The sequence below is a fragment of the Gorilla gorilla genome, chromosome 8 (genome assembly GCF_029281585.2).
Source record: "Gorilla gorilla gorilla isolate KB3781 chromosome 8, NHGRI_mGorGor1-v2.1_pri, whole genome shotgun sequence".
NCBI lineage: Eukaryota > Metazoa > Chordata > Mammalia > Primates > Hominidae > Gorilla > Gorilla gorilla.
In genome coordinates, this window is record NC_073232.2 from 42,644,726 (window position 1) to 42,661,910 (window position 17,185).

Here is a 17,185-nt window from a genome sequence, read left to right on the forward strand (position 1 = left end):
ACCTCACCTCCTGCGTAAGTCAAATGTTAATTATTGCTATACTTTTTAGCATATATGGAAAACTTTAGAAACCACAATTCTTAATGAATAACAAGTCTTAGCAACTCATTTTTCTCTTTAACTGACAAGGGAAAAATTATCTTCTTCATTGTATTCTCCCTCATAGTACAGGGAGATATAAAGAAACCCTTGGTTTGGGGTTACTTTATAACTAAGGCAAATGTTAGACTAAGATCAAACGCAACATTGGGTGCCTTATATAAATTAATGTTACTGGAGAATCTAATATTTACTAAGTCATTTCTGTGTGTGAGGCATGTGTTAAGTGCTTTACATACATTATCTCATTTTATTCTCACAAGAATCTTACAAGATGGGTAGTACCGTCATTTCTATTTTACAGATGAGTAAACAGATACGGAGAGGTTGTTAAAGCCTAGTGTTACACACAGGATTGAGGCAGGATTTGAATTGAGATAACCTGACCCTGGAGCTCTCAGTCTATTATCTACTGATAAGGTATAAAGGTAGGAGATAGAGCACGATTAGTATAAAATGAGTGCTGAGATGTGAGAGGAACAAGACAGCTGAGATACCAAGACTGAATCTCTATTATTTTCCACCCTAGAAAAATTCTGCTTTATTTTCTACACTCCCACGTTCCTCTTCTCATTTTTAAGATACTTTATTGCCGGCGGCCTCGTCGCTTAGGCCTGACGCGGACCCTGAAATCAAGGAGGCAAACTGAACAGGAGCGGGGGAAACCCCGTGGTAACCACGGTAACGGTGGCGGGGCGAGAACCCTGCGCAGGCGCGTTACATCCCACTCCCGCTTACCCACACCACGGCGGCCGGTCCCAGCCACTCCTCTCTGCCTCAGACTCCACGGGCCGGCCACGGGTGGGGGCAGCAGGGAGGCACGGGCTTGGCGCCTGCGCAGTCGCCGGGGCGCTGGTGTGATCGAGCTCACGTAGCGAGGGCTGCAGTCGCCTCCTCCCTGGCGCTGCCATCGCGGCCTAGAGGTTATAAAAGGGCTAACGGGCTCCCTCTGCTGCCCAGTCGCGCCGCCAGCGGGCTGAGGGTAGGAAGTAGCCGCTCCGAGTGGAGGCGACTGGGGACTGAAGAGCGCGCCGCCCTCTCGTCCCACTTTCCAGGTGAGACGCTCCCTCGATCCCGGAGACTGAGGCCACTGGGCAGCCGTGGACCTTCTCGGACGGCTGCGGCGATCCATTCCTGCCCGCTGTGGTGGTACTTCTGGGGCGGGGGTTCCCCAGGTTACCACAGTAGCCTCGGTTCCTTCCCCTCGGGAGACTCGGCCCCTCTCCCTGCGCCACGCGACTCCCGGCGGCCGCGCTCCTTCGTGCCCCCCTTCCCACCTCTGTCCCTAGTGCGCCTCGGACCGCTGGGGTGCTGCAGCCTCAGTCCCCGCCCTAGGGTCCAGGACTTTCTTGAATTTTCCTTCCCGGGGAGGAATCACTCTGTTGCCTTTTTTTTTTTTTTTTTTTTCCAAGTTCCCCTGCACCTGGTCCTCCCTAACGAGGCTAAGGGGAACGCAAGCGCGGGGCTTGGGCTTTTGGCCGCCACAGCCGCAGATGGTTCGCATGTGGCGGTGGAGAGCGGATTTTAAGGCTTGGAGCTGAATCCGAAACGCGCCAGGCATTTTTGCCCTATCGAAAGTCGCCGGGAGCTGGGGGGACCTCCCCAGAAAGTTCCGGCTGAACTCATCTGTTGCGCGCAGCGGTGCAGCATTAGCTGCCAGACGTAGCCGGGGGCGCCGAGCTTTCTGCTCGTAGCACCGAGGAAGTAGGCTCTCAGGGCACCTCGTCGTCAGGGAAGCTTCCTTCCCTCTTCTTCCCCATAACTTTTTTAAAAAAGAGACAAGAGCTCTTCTCTCAATCTCTGTCTCTCTGTCTCTCTCTGCCGAGAATTTGCAGCTTTTAAAAGTCCACATCAGTCCAACAAATTCCATGGTTGTGTGAGGATTTTGAGTTGGATTACATGGCTGGCCCCCGGATGTATGTTTCAATGGGGAGGAAGGATGGTATGATAACTGTGAGACTCTTTCTCCTGAATAATCGACTCTGTTAAATACAAATTCAATGTTTAGACACTAACATCTTACGCGTTCCGGATAGAGTGAAGACTCTTGGAATTTTGCACTGTTTTCTTTAAGAAAGGGTTGAAGAAGCAGCTAGATCCTCTTTTAGGAATTGATCTAAAAGGCCAAAGAGACTTGCCAATTTCCACTTAACTGTTTCTGGTTTCTCCGAGAGCAGTGGTTCTCGGACTTTCGCTTGGAATGCACTCGGAGGGGATGAAATAGCCACTACGTGAAGGGGGGAGGGGCAAAGACGTGGCAGCAGCGTTCTTTCATCAATTTTTTTACCCTTTTTTTTTTTTTTTTTTAAAGTTCTGGTTAGAAACGTATTTCCCCTTTTAGGTTTAGACGTAGCTTATGAATGAGGCTAGTCTTTTCCTAAAATAATCAGATGAAGAATTCAGTCTGCATAGCAGGAACGTTGGAAGTTAATTTAAAAAACATTTTAAAGGGATTTTTAGAATCAAGTTTCTATGGAGAAAATCGGTATCCTAAGACGATATATTCAAGAAGCTGAAAGTGAACAACCTCAACTATATTTTGTCTTCATGTAAAATGTGAACACACACCCCGTGATTTTTTTTTTTTTTTTAGCTTGTGAGCGTAATTTAAGAATCTGAAATGTGAACTTCAAATTTTACTTTTTTCTTTATGTGGGAAAAGAGATTTTATCACTTACGTTTAATAAAATTCATAGTTTTGGTTTTGGGACATTGTGCCTTAAGTGCTGCCATTGTTTTTGACAGCTGATGGCAAAAGTTTCTTAGATTTACATAGACTAACTAGGAAAAGGGCTATTTCTGTCTCTTTTAAATGGGTAGTGCTGTTTTTATTGACATTTTGAAATGAGTTTTATTTTGAAGTACTGAAAACCAGGACTTTGGTAGGAGGATAATTACATTGGCCATTTTGTGTTTTGGTAACTTAGATGGTAAAACAGTTGAAAAATGTGTACAACTTTTAATTATGCCAAAAAAATTAGTGCAAAAGACTATTGAAAAAAAGTTTTATATTGCCTTGTAGTCTGGGTTGTTGCAGATGAATCTTGGCTTTTTGGCAAGGAGCTGTTAACCTTTTCTATTACTGCAGAGTAAGTTGTATACTGAAAAGCAGTGTTTTTCAGTAGGGCAATTAAGTTCAAACGGCATTTATTCCAGAGATGCAGCAAGAGCTGGGACAGCCGTAAAGCTTGTGAGCCTTCCTTTCTGTGGAAGGAATGCTTTATTTTACTTAGCAACCAGTTATCAACTAGGATATAATTATTGCTCTTGAATTGACCTGTGAAATACATAATAGTGGTTCTCAAACTATTTTAAGGTCATGAAATCCTTTGAGAATCTGATGGAAGGTGTGGTCCTATGTCAGAAAATGCAAATAGACCCTACATGGAATTTTATATGTCACTTCCTGCCCCCCCACTCAAGTCCATCCATGAACTTTATTACAAGAACCCCTAAAAAGTAAGAGATGTGAAGTTACTCTTTAAGGGTATCTAGGTGTCTTGAGGCAGTATTGAATGTTTCTGAAAATCGAGCTGGGCATGTAAGTCTGACTGGATTTGTATATGTGGGTGACCCTAATACATTTTTGCCAAAAGGGTTTTAACAAAAGTTAATAGGTTGTTAGAATTGTTGAAATGCTAAATTGTCTAGTCTGTGAAAGTATATCACATTGCATGCCCTCTCCTATATATGGTAACTTAACTTTGGTTTTCCATTCTGAAAGTGGAACAGGCTTGGAAGTAAACAAAAATAAATTGCACAGGCTCTTGTCATTAAACTTTATTGCTTTTCTTGCAGTGAGATCTTGAATCTTGTAATTAAACCATAATGTGTTGTGTGTGTATAAATATATGAATATATATAAAAAATCCAAATAAAATGAATATGTGTATGTGTGTGTATATATATATATATATATATATATTTTTTTTTTTTTTTTTTTTTTTTTTTTTTGAGATGGAGTTTCACTCTGCCACCCAGGCTGGAGTGCAGTGGTGCAATCTCGGCCCACTGCAAGCTCCACCTCCCGGGTTCACGCCATTCTCCTGCCTAAGCCTCCCGAGTAGCTGGGGCTACAGCCGCCCACCATCACGCCCAGCTAATTTTTTGTATATTTGGTAGAGACGGGGTTACACCGTGTTAACCAGGATGGTCTCGATCTCTTTACCTCATGATCTGCCCGCCTTGGCCTCCCAAAGTGCTGGGATTACAGGTGTGACCACGCCACTGTGCCCAGCCAAAGCTTTGTGTTTCTATTCAAGAAAATTTATTTGTATAAATTGAAGCTGTCCTATCATTAGGACAGCTTCAGTTTCTCTAGCTGAATAAGTATTGTACCTAAAGAAAAGCTTTGGCAATTCAAAAGGACTCTCATTTAGGTTACTCTAGCAGTTTTTAAACTCGGTGTGATGAAAAACATTCTTTTTCCTGGTCTTCCTTTGGATGATCAGTGTGACTGTTAGTATATTTGATTTGACATTTGCTAAAAATACATTATAGAGATTCAGACTTCTTACCTAGTTGTCATCAGTGAATGAGTTCTATATTGGGACTTTCTCTTCCTCATGTTTAGTGTTTTATAAAAATGTGTCCATATTACTCATTTCTTTCTTAAATAGTAATATTATGTGGAATTAGTACACTCAGCCTTACTCTCTCTCTCTCTCTCTCTTTTTTTTTAAGAGATAGAATCTTGCTCTGTTGCCCAGGATGGAGTGCAGTGGTGTGAGCATAGCTCACTGCAGCCTTGAACTCCTGGGCTCAAGCAATCCTTCTGCCTCAGCCTCCGGGTGTAGCTCAGGGTACAGGTGCATGCCACCATGTCTAGCTAATTTTTTAATTTTTTGTAGAGATGGGATCTTGCTCTGTTGACCAGGCTAGTCTCGAACTCCTGGCCTCAAGTGATTCTCCCATCTGCCCCACAAAGTGTTGGGATTATAGGTGTGAGCCACCATGCCTGGTCATCCTTACTCTCTTGTTGGACACTTGAGCTGTTTCTCCATTATAAGTAGTGCAAAGAGAGGACTGTAATTTAGTGGTTTATTTTATCAACCTGTATAATTACAGTAAACTTTAACCAATTTTTTAATTTTTAAATTTATATTTAAATTTTTTTTTTAGAGAGAGGGCCTTACTATGTTGCCCAGGCATGGTGGCTCACACCTGTAATCACAGCACTTTGGAAGGCCGAGGCAGGAGGATCACTTGAGGCCAGGAGTTCAAGACCAGCCTGGTCAGCATAGTGAGACCCCATCTCTCTACAAAAAATTTTTTTTTTAATTAATGGGGCATGAGGTTGCATGCTTCTGTAGTCTAACTACTTGAGAGGCTGAGGTGGGAGGGTCGCTTGAGCCCAAGAGTTGGAAGCTGCAGTGAGCTATGATAGCACCATTGCACTCTAGCCTGGGTGACAGTGCAAGACCCTGTCTCTAAAAAAAAAAAAAAAGAAAAAAAAATTATTTACAATATGGCCAGTAGACTGTAGGAAAATCAAGAATGATGAGAAATGTTTCATAGGAGAAGTAGGACATAAAAATTACATGATATAGCACCATGTGGCTAACATTTTACTAGATATTAAATCTGTAGCACTGAATGGAAATGCATATCTAGATTCACATCCTCTACAACCATGAATTCATTTTTCCCTGTTCTAGTATATATATGGTCTTATTTTGTCTCTCTTTACCTCAACTTGAGAAATTTGGATCTGGCATTAGAGTAAAGAGATAATTGAAGACTAGAAAGAGGTAGACTGGGTGGAAATAAAAGTGGAATTTTGACAGAATAGCCTTGGGAGGGATGAAGCTGAGTATACCTGGGCCTCAGAGCAATAATCCATTTTTTAGGAGGAAAGGGACTGCTAAAGCCAGCTTTTGAGTATTCTACTCTGACCTGAGTGGCCTTGGTCTGAATAGCTCATGTTCAGAGATAAGAGTATATTTAACTTTTTTGTACTAAGAATAGTATTTGAGTAATGTTATAGGTACATATGAGAATTTGGCCTTCATCTCTGCAGAATCAGTTAAACACAAGTTTCTCTAGATATTTCCATTACAGGAATCAAAGCTCTTTGATTTTTGGAACTTCAGTAAAACCCAAGAATGAATAGCCGAGAACTATCATTCAAGTCATAAAATTAAAAGGCATTGAACAGTGTATGAAGCATCAGATATCCTGTTACATGTGTCTGCAACAATAACTTAAATATTGATTAACTGATTGTAAGTAGGCTCAAGACTTCTTACAGTTCTAATCTTAGATTAACTAGATTTGCATATCTAATTTCTCCAAAAATATGATCAAGAAATGTTTATTTTAGGCTAGGCGTGGTGGCTCACATCTGTAATCCCAGTGCTTTGGGAGGCTGAGGTGGGAAGATCTCTGGAGCCCAGGAGTTCAAGGCTGCTGTGAGCTCTGATTGTTCCACTCCACTCCAGCCTGGGTGACAGAGCCAGACCCTGTCTCAAAAAAAAAAAAAGTTGGTATTTCTAAAACCTACTGGTTGAATTTAGGACCTCAAAACGTTACTTGTGTGTGTGACCTTTGTTCTTGCTCTATGGTTCTGACAACCTTCCTCCTTTTATTTATTTATTTATTTATTTATTTTTGGTAAACTCAGGCAACATATTCATAGTCAAAGGTTACATGAAGACATTCTCAAATTTACATGATTTCAAAATTTAGTTACTTCTTTTTTTTTTTTTTTGAGATGGACTCTCACTCTGTCGTCCAGGCTGGAGTGCAGTGGCACAATCTCGGCTCACGGCAACCTCCGCCTCCTGGGTTCAAGCAATTCTCTGCCTCAGCCTCCCGAGTAGCTGGGATTACAGGCACCCGCCACCACGCCCGACTACTTTTTTGTATTTTTAGTAGAGACAGGGTGTCACCATCTTGGCCAGGCAGGTCTCGAACTCCTGACCTGGGGTGATCCATCAGCCTCGGCCTCCCAAAGTGCTGGGATTACAGGCATGAGCCACCGCACCTGGCCTGCAGTTACTTCCTTTAACCTCAAAGATATTTTGGAAATAGACCTCAATTTACTATGCCTGAATTTAAAAAACCTTAATATTGTATTTGAAAATAGTGAATAGTGACCATTGCCACCAAGTAGAGTGATAGTGATAAGTAAAACACTAATCTTTGATATAAGGGTGATTACTAATAAATTGAATAAATTGACATATTTTAACGACTTTATTGAGCAAAATTGACAGGACAAATTGCATATATTTACAGTGTACAATTTGATAAATTTGACAAAAATATCTACTTAAAAAAATATCAGTACAATCAAGATAAGGAACATATCCATCACCTTCAAGAGTATCCTCAAGGTCAGGCACAGTGGCTCAGGCCTGTAATCCCAACCGTTTGGGTGGCCGAGGCAGGAGGATTGCTTGAGCCCAGGAGTTCCAGACCAGCCTGGGCGACATAGAAAGACTTCATCTCTACACAAAATAAAATAACATTAGCTGGGTGTGATGGTGCCTGCCTGTAATCCTAGCTACTTGGGAGGCCGAGGCAGGAGGATTGCTTGAGCTGGGGAGGTTGAGTCTTCAACGAACTGTGATTGTGCTACTGGACTCCAGCCTGGTGACAGAAATGAGTCTCTGTCTCAAAAAAGAGTATACTTGGCCAGGCGCAGTGGCTCACACCTGTAATCCCAACACTCTGGGGGGCCGAGGCGGGAGGACTGCTTGAGCCCAGAAGTTCAAGACCAGCCTGCGCAACATGGTAAAACCCTGTCTCTACAAAAAAATAAAATAGCCGGGTGTGGTGTTGTGTGCCTGCAGTCCCCGCTACTTGGGAGACTGAGGTGGGAGACTCACCCAAAGCCTGGAGATTAAGGCTGCGGTGAGCCAAGATCACGCTACTGCACTCTAGCCGGGGCATCGGCAGTATCCTTATGACTTTTTGTAATCCCTTCTTTTGCTCCTTACTACCCTCTCTGTATCCCTAGGAAACCATTGTTTCCTTTCTGTTGCTTAAGATTAGTTTTTATTTTCTAGAATTTTATAAAAATGGAATTGTATATACGCTTTTTTTTTTAGCACAGGGAATCTCCTTACACTCAGCGTAATTTGAGATTCATCCATGTTGTTATATGTTCATAGTTTTTTATTGTTGAATAGTATTTTATTTTATGAATATACCATGTTTTTTTAACCCATTAACCCTTTGATGGACATTTGGATTGTTTTCACTTTTTGACTATTATGAATAAAGCTGCTATGAGCATTCATGTACAAGTTGTTGGAGAGATGCTTTCTTTTCTCTTATATTAATGCCTAGGAGTGCAATAGCTAGATGTGATAGGGAAATATTTTTTCCCAGTTGGTGGCTTGTCTTCGTTCTTTAAACAGTGTGCTTCAAAGAGCAGTTTCTATTCACAGACAACATGTCTGTGACTCTTCAAAAAAGCTCTAGTGAATAGGTTAATTCAGCAGAGTTGTAGCTTAGAAGGTCAATATACAACAGTAAATTGTATTTCTGCATACTAATAATGAACAATTAGAAACTAAAGTGAAAAATGCCCGTCTCATTAGCACTAAAAACCATGAAATACTTCAGTATTAACTTTTCAAACGGTGTGTAATATTTGTATGTTGAAAATTATGAAACACTGATTATATCATGTTCATGGATTAGAAGACTCAGTATTAAGATACCTACTCTTCTCAAACTGATTTATAGATTCAGCGCATTTCTAGTCCAAATCTCAGAGGATTTCTTATAGAATTTAATGAGCCGATTCTAAAATTAATATGGAAAACCAAAGGAACTAGAAAAGCTAAAACAATTTTGAAAAAGAATAACGAAGTTGGAAGATTCACACTACCTGATTTCAACTTAGTTTAAAGCTGCAATAACCAAGACTGTGGTATTGGAGAAAAGATAGACATACAGATCAATTGAACAAAATAGAGAATTTAGTCACACAAAAATTGTCAATTCATTTTGAAAAAGTTTAAGGGCAATTCAACAGAGGATAGTCTGGAACAGTTGAATATTCATATGCAAAGAAAAAACAATCTTTGTTTTATTTGGGCACCAAGTATCCACTGTTGGACACTGGGCAGTCCCTTGCCCAGGAATTCATGTGAATATTGGGACAAGTGACATGAATCCACCAGTGGATATGAAATAAAGTTTAATCACACAGTAAACAGCAAAAGGACTCCTCAAGGTCAAGGACTTAGGTTTAGTCCAGGATGAAGCAAGAGTGAAACAGGGTGGGTGGCTTTGGTTTTTATTGACCAGAAGGTGGAACTTGTTTGATGGTCCCCATGTGTGGTATTTACATGGTTTCAACTTCACACCAGTACCAAGGGAGGGAATACTGGTCCCCAAGTGTGGTATTTACATGGTTTCAACTTTACACCAATACCAAGGGAGGGAGTACCTGGGCTTTCTTACAGACTTACCCAGATGTGGAACAAAAGGGAGAGAGGTGTGGGACTTGAAAGCAGTCTGCACTCGAACATCAAAATGAAATCTTTTTATTAGAGCCTCAATCTGTACTTGACACTGTATGCAAAAATTAGTTCAAAATGGTTCGTAGGCCGGGTCTGGTCGCACACGTTTGTAATCCCAGCATTTTGGGAGGTTGAGGCAGGAGGATTGCTTGAGCCCGGGAGTTTGAGACTAGCCTTGGCAAGAGTGAGACCCGTTTCTATTTTAAAAAATGTTCATAGATTGTGAAGTAAAATGTACAGCTATAAAATATTTGAAAGAAAACATACGACAAACATATTTTTGACCATGGGTCAGGCAGAGATTTCTTGGACATGATGCCAAGAACATGATTCATAAATGAACAAACTGATAAATTAGACTTCATCAAAATTAAGAAATTCTGCTCTTCCAAACACACTGTTGAGAGAATAAAAAGACTTCACAGACTGGGAGAAAATATTCCCCATCACATATCTGACAAAAAATAGACTGTATAAGGAACTCAAAGCTGGGCATGGTGGCTCACGTCTGTAATCCCAGCGCTTTGGGAGGCCAAGACTGGAGGATTGCTTGAAGATCCAGGAGTTTGAGACCAGCCTCGGCAACATAGCGAGACCCCATCTCTATTAAAAAAAAAATAAGTAAACAACCTAATTAAAAAGAGCAAAAGATTTGAGTAGACACTATGCAGGAAGGTGTATGAACAGCAGATAAACACCCCAAAAGGTGTTAAACATAGGCCAGGCATGGTGGCTCGTGCCTGTAATCCCAGCACTTTGGGAAGCTGAGGTGGGTGGACCATCTGAGGTCAGGAGTTCAAGACTAGCCCGGCCAACATAGCGAAACCATCTCTACTAAAAATACAAAATTAGTCAGGTGTGGTGGCACATGCCTGTAATCCCAGCTACCCAGGAGGCTGAGACACAAGAATCACTTGAACTCAGGAGGTGGAGGTTGCAGTGAGACAAGATTGTGCCACTGCATTCCAGCCTGGGCGACAGAGTGAGACTCTGTCTCAAAAAAAAAAAAAAAAAAATAATGAAAGGCATTAAACATCATTAGTAATTATGGAATTGCAAATTAAACCCATAATGAGATAGTACTATATGTCTATTGTGAAAATTAAGATATTAAGAGAAACTAAGGAAAAAACGGCAATACAAAATGCTGGTAAGAATGGGAGCAATGGAAACTTTGATCCTTTGCTGTTGGAAAGGCAAATAGTGTAGCTACTTTGGAGAAACGTTTGGCAGTTTTTTATGAAGGTAAATATATACTTGTCATATGACCCAACATTCCCGCTCCTAGGTATTTACCCAAGTGAAATGAGAACTTAGGTTGATTTCCTTTTTTTTTTTTTTTGAGATGCAGTCTCACTCTTTTGCCCAGGCTGGAGTGCAGTGACACAATCTCGGCTTACTGCAACCTCCACCTCCTGGGTTCAAGCAATTCTCCTGCCTCAGCCTCCCAAGTAGCTGGGATTTACAGGCATGTGCCACCACGCCTGGCTAATTTTTGTATTTTTAGTAGAGATGGGGTTTCACCATGTTGGCCAGGTTGGTCTTGAACTCCTGACCTCAAGTGATCTGCCTGCCTCAGCCTCCCAAAGTGCCGGGATTACAGGCGTGAGCCACCGCTCCCAGCCTGTTTTCTTTTTAATTTTTTTAAAACAGTTTTATTGAGTAATAATTCATGTACCATGCAATTTTCCCTTTAAAGTATACATTTCAGTGGCTTTTAATATATTCACAGTTGTGTTACCACAACAATCAATTTTAAAACATTTATATCACTCCAAAAAGAAACCCCAGAGCCAGTAGCAGTCACTCCCATTGTCCCTTGCCTAACCCTGGGCAACCACTAATCTACTTTTTGTCTCTAGAGATTATTTTACTTAATGTTTTCAAGGTTCATTTGTGTTATAACATATATCAGTACTTCATTTCTGTTTATAGCCAAATAATATTCCATTGTATGGATAGACCACACTTTGTTTACCCACTAATGGATATTTGGGTTATTTCCACCCTTTTGGCTATTATGAATAATGCTGCTGCCATGAACATTCATGCAAAAGTTTTTGCCTGGGCATGTGTTCTCATTTCTTTTGGGTATAGACATATGAGTGAAATATCTGGGCCATATGGTTATTCTGTTTAGCTTTTTTGAGGAACTAAACTGTTTTCCAGACCAACTGCCTCATTTTACATTTTTACCAGCAATGTATCAGAGTTCCAGTTTCTCTGTGTCCTTGTCAATACTTGTAATTGTGTGTCACTTTTTGTTTTAAAGAGATGAAGTCTCACTATGTTGCCCAGGTTGGAGTACAGTGGCCATTCACAGGTGCAATCATAGTGCAGTTATATGCTCAAACTCCTAGACTCCAGTGATCCTCCTGCCTCAGTCTCCCAAGTAGATAGAACTACAGGCGTATGCCACTGTACCCAGCTAGTCATTTTTTACTGTAGCCATCAAAGTGGCAGTGAAGTGGTATCTCATTGTGGAATTGATTTGCATTTTCATAGTGATGAATGATGTTGAACATCTTTTCATGTACTTGCCTCTTTGGAGAAATGTCTATTCAAATCCTTTGCCCATTAAAAAAAAATTACTGGCCGGGTGCGGTGGGTCACTCCTGTAATCCCAGCACTTTGGGAGGCTGAGGTGGGCAGATCACCTGAGGTTGGGAGTTCAAGACCAGCCTGACCAACATGGAGAAACCCCGTCTCTACTAAAAATACAAAATTAGCCAGGCGTGGTGGCACATGACTGTAATCCCAGCTACTCGGGAGGCTGAGGCAGGAGAATTGCTTGAACCCAGGAGGTGGAGGTTGCAGTGAGCTGAGATTGTGCCATTGCCCTCCAGCCTGGGCAACAAGAGCAAAACTCTGTCTCAAAAAAAAAAAAAATTATTAAGTTCTAAGTTCTTTATATATTTGGATACTAAACCTGATGCTATCGGAAATGTGATTCGCAAATACTTTTTTACATTGTCTTCGCTTTCTTGAAGCACAGCAGTTTTAGATTTTGGCAAAGTTCAATTTATTTATTTCTTTGGCTTCTTGTGCTTTAGGCGTCATATCTAAGAAACTATTGCCTAGGCGTTATGATTAATTGCCTAATCTAAGGTTATGAAAATAATTTTTTTTTTTAAATGAGATGGACTCTGTCACCCAGGCTAGAGTGCAGTGGCACAATCATGGCTTATAGTACCCTCTGCCTCCTGGGTTCAAGCAATCCTTCCACCTCAGCCTCCTGAGTTGCTGGGACTATAGGAGCATGCCACCATGCCCGGCTAATTTTTTTATTTTTTTGTAAAGACTGGGTTTCACCATGTTGCCAAGGCTGGTCTTGAACTCTTGAGCTCAAGTGATCCTTCCATCTCGGCCTCCCAAAGTGCTGGGATTGCACCTTGGTGGCATGAGCCACCAAGCCTGGCCAGTTTATTGTCTTAAACTTCAAAATGGTTTTAATGTGTTAATTTTAGGGTAAATTTAAAGTTGTCTTGTTTATTCCCAGGTAATTAAGTGTTGCTGTTGCAAATGAGCTTTTTAAAATTGTTTCCTGTGATTGGTTATTCTTTGTATATAACGGTCATTTTCTAAAGAGAATGCCAGTTTTTTTCCCCAAATGGTCATTTTTCAAGTAGTATAACTGCTGTATAAAATTCAATCTTGGTCTGGGCATGGTGGCTCACATCTGTAATCCCAGCACATTGGGAGGCTCAGGCGGGAAGACTGCTTGAGACTAGCCTGGAGTTGGAGTTGGAGACTAGCCTGGGCAACATAAGGAGATCCCAACTCTACAAGAAATAAAAGAAATTTAAAAAATTGGCCGGTCGTGGTGGCACAAGCCTGTAGTCCAAGCTACTCAGGAAGCTGAGGTGGAAGGATCACTTGAGCCCTGGAGGTCGAGGCTGTAGTCAGCTGTGATTGCTCCACTGCACTCCAGACTGGGCAACAAAGCCAGACCCCAAAACAATACAATTAGTCTTGAATGAAGTTTCATGAAAACTTCTGAATTTGGAATTGTTTGCCTTACTTCACTTCATAATTTATATTTAAGTTTAAGAAATCTAAAGTGCATATTGTACAAACAAAACTTTTAAACTTTTTACTTGTATCCTTAGGGTGGTGAAAAAACCAAAGCTGTCTTATCAGAACTTCTTGTTTAAATCAAAAATAGGTGAAATTTGTTTGGGAACAAAAGGGATTGATGGTGGTATTATGCCAGCTAGAAGCAGAGCTGTGGAATTCATCATTTGGGATTTTGCTAACTCTATGATTTATCTATTTACTTAAACTTTGTTTTTTTTGTTAGCTTGTTTATTTACAGAAATAGAATTTTTTTAAATTAAAAATAATGTTTATCAAAGAAGTGTAGATGTTGAGGGAAGAGAAAAACAACTGTGATTCCACCTCTCATTTAACATTTTTTTGAGTTCTTTTAATTATTGTATTAAATTTAAAAAACCTGTTACATATGTAGGCAAATATATTCTTTTTTTTGAGACCAAGTTCCACTCTGTCACTTGAACTTTATGTAGTTCAGGCATTCAGAACTACTAGAACTTTGAATAGCCATTTGGTTAGGGATAAGTATCATGCTGTATGGGGATGAATTAAAGGTAGAATAGAGTGCCAGAAAAAGGTAAAAGGGGGCAGTTTCTTGAAGAAAGAGAAAAGGGGTGGAGGAGGAGTCATAAGCAAAACATAAGTGTGTGTTTTTGAAATGATCTCATCTTAACGTTCTTTCTGACAGGAAAGACTTAGGACTTTGGAAGAACTTCCAAAAGACAGCCTGTGTAGAACTTTCAGTTAAGGGCAATATCTTAACTTAGAGCTGACTTCTAATATGAATCTTGAAATGCTTTTCATTTGGAATTATGCCAATAAGTGCTACAATACTGCTCAGTACAGTTCACTACCCTAGTACAGAAAGTGAGGGAAAGAAGCTAGCATGATTTCTGAATTTGTGATAGAAAAGTTGGTCATAACATTAAAGTATTTGTCCATCAGATTGTAAGTACTAGACATGTAGCTCACTCTCTTTTAAGAACAGAAGTATGACTGGAATTCATGGAGTTAAGTAAAAACAATGACAATTTGCAGAGGGATTATAGGGAAGAATAGAAATATAACTAATTCTGTTAGTAATTACTCTTACTTGTCTTGGAAGATACATCCTGTTAAGATGGAAAAGACATGCCAAGTTTTGACATAGAGCACATTATAATGGCCTGATTTAGGAGCCTGAATTTGTAGTGTTCTTTTGTGTTGACCATGAAAACTGTCAGAAACATTAAAAGTCTGAAACAGATTTCAGGAGGACCAACAGTTGAATAAGGGATCTGTATGAGGAAAAATAAAGTTGGAGCCTTCTAAAAGAAGGTTTGGAACAAGTGTCGAAGGTTAAAAGAACCCCTGTGGAAAATTTTAAGTGTCAGAGAAAGTTTAGTTTAGAATATCAAGCATTCTTGGCTGGACCAAGTGCAATGGTGTTTACAACTAATTGATCACAACGAGTTACAGGTTTCTTTGTTCTTTCTGCACTCCCATTGCTTTACTTGACTAGCTTAAAAAAAGAGAATATCAAGCACTCTTTAGTCTGCCTTATTAATTTTTGAATGATTTGTCTGGGAGATATAAACTTTTGAAAATGTTACAACTTTTTCTTGGAAGAAAAATATTTGACCAAAACGCTAATAGAATTATTTACCAGATGCCCTGTCCTAGTAATTCACTGGATAACTTGTACTTAAAATTCAATGACTCCTCATAACTCAATGTAAATATAGATGCTCCTTGACTTATGGGGCTGTGTCCTGATAAACCAACTGTAAGTTGAAAATACTGTAAGATGAACATCATAGCTTAGCCTAGCACACCTTAAACGTGCTCAAAACAGAACGCTTAAATTAGCCTACAGTTGGGCAAAATCATCTAACAAAGCCTATTTTATAATAAAGTGTTGAATAGCTCATGTAATTTATTGAATATTGTACCGAAAGTGAACCACAGAATGGTTGTAGGGTCAAAGTATGTTTTGTTTTTGTGTTGAGATGGAGTCTCGCTCTGTTGCCCAGGCTAGAGTGTGGTGGTGCCATCTTGGCTCACTGTAAACTCCACCTCCCAGGTTCAGGCGATTCTTCTGCCTCAGCCTCCTGAGTTACTGGAATTGGAGGCGCATGCTACCACGCCCATAGTAGAGACAGGGTTTCACCCTGTTTGTCAGGCTGGTCTCGAACTCCTGACCTCGTGATCCGCCAGCCTCCGCCTCCCAAAGTGCTGGGATTACAGGCGTGAGCCACTGTGCCCGGCCCAAAGTATGTTTTTTATTGAATGGTATATCACTTTTGCACCATCATAAAGTTGAAAAATCCTAAGTCAAACTGTCCTATGTTGGGGACCATTTGTATTTACTATATGGTAGAACTTTTAAGATCTGTTCCCAGGTTTGATTGACCTGTTGAGTCTGTGGGACTGGACTTCCCTGGAATAAGAACTGTAGGAAAGTTTTGTGTTTGGATGAATGTAAACTTCACATTTATTTTTATCCAGGCCTACCTGAAAATGTTTTCTGGTAGGATTTCTTCCATACTGCTTTTTTTCTTATAGTTTAAAAAATATAATATGCTACCAAACATTATAAGTAATATACATGAATGTTACAAAAATTATATAATAAACACTTTTGAACCTATCTAACCAATAACCTAAATATTATCAATAACTTATTCATACTGTTGCAACACCAAGTTTTATTCCAGTGTAAGTTTATCTTTGGATCTTTGACTCTTCTTGGGTTTTCTTTTCTTTCTTCCTCCTATTCCTCCTCCCTCCCTCCTCTTTGTCTTTTTAAAAATTAAGACAAGTCTTTTCAGGGATGCTATCTGAGATTAGTCTTTCTTTTAAAGGAGATTGTATCCATTTTGACCCATTAATTTCTTTTTCAAGCTTGTTTGAAGATTTAGAACAGGAGGCATTTATATTTTATAATTTTTGATAAAGTCATAATGTCTTTTAGGATACTTGACTCTTAAATGTTCTATAATGATTCTCTTTGCAAGCTGCTTTCTGAATGAAGGTAGAATAAATAGAAGTGAGACACCATAAGGAAACCATTGTTTGTTTGTTTTGTTTTTGTTTTTGAGATGGAGTCTCGCTCTGTTGCCCAGGCTGGAGTGCAGTGGCACAATCTCAGCTCACTGCAACCTGCACCTCCCGAGTTCAAGTGATTCTCCTGCCTCAGCCTCCCGAGTAGCTGGGACTACAGGTGTGTGCCAACATGCCTGGCTAATGTTTTGTATTTTTAGTAGAGACGGAGTTTCACTGTGTTAGCCAGGCTGGTCTCAAACTCCTGACCTCAAGCAATCTGCCTGCCCGCTTCTGCCTCCCAAAGTACTGGGATTACAGGTGTGAGCCACCATGCCCGGCTAGAAACCATTGTTAAAAAAAAACCTGTGATTGCTACGTTTGGCTATTAACATGTCACTTAAAGTTTCTGAATGAATGTGGATGAATGAGACATAGTGCTAAAACAGATTAGAGAACCATTCTCTAGAGTAATTAGACATTCAGTTATACTTTTACATAAGATAAATTGAAGTAAAATCTATTTTAAATGC

General features: G+C 40.3%; 1 protein-coding gene across 4 annotated transcripts in view; it reads left to right on the forward strand.

Annotated features, from left to right (window-relative positions):
• The first annotated feature begins 839 nt into the window (after nucleotides 1-839).
• P4HA1 (prolyl 4-hydroxylase subunit alpha 1) overlaps nucleotides 840-17,185 on the forward strand; it is a 90,394-nt gene continuing 74,048 nt past the window's right edge. The window contains exons 1-2 of one of the 4 annotated variants that reach the window (XM_063709734.1): nucleotides 874-1,154; nucleotides 16,712-16,833. The gene's annotated coding sequence lies outside the window, so the exon portion shown is untranslated. Of the gene's footprint in view, nucleotides 1,155-16,711; nucleotides 16,834-17,185 lie in introns of all 4 variants that reach the window. The other 3 variants (XM_063709735.1, XM_019034557.4, XM_019034556.4) reach the window with 3 other exon arrangements.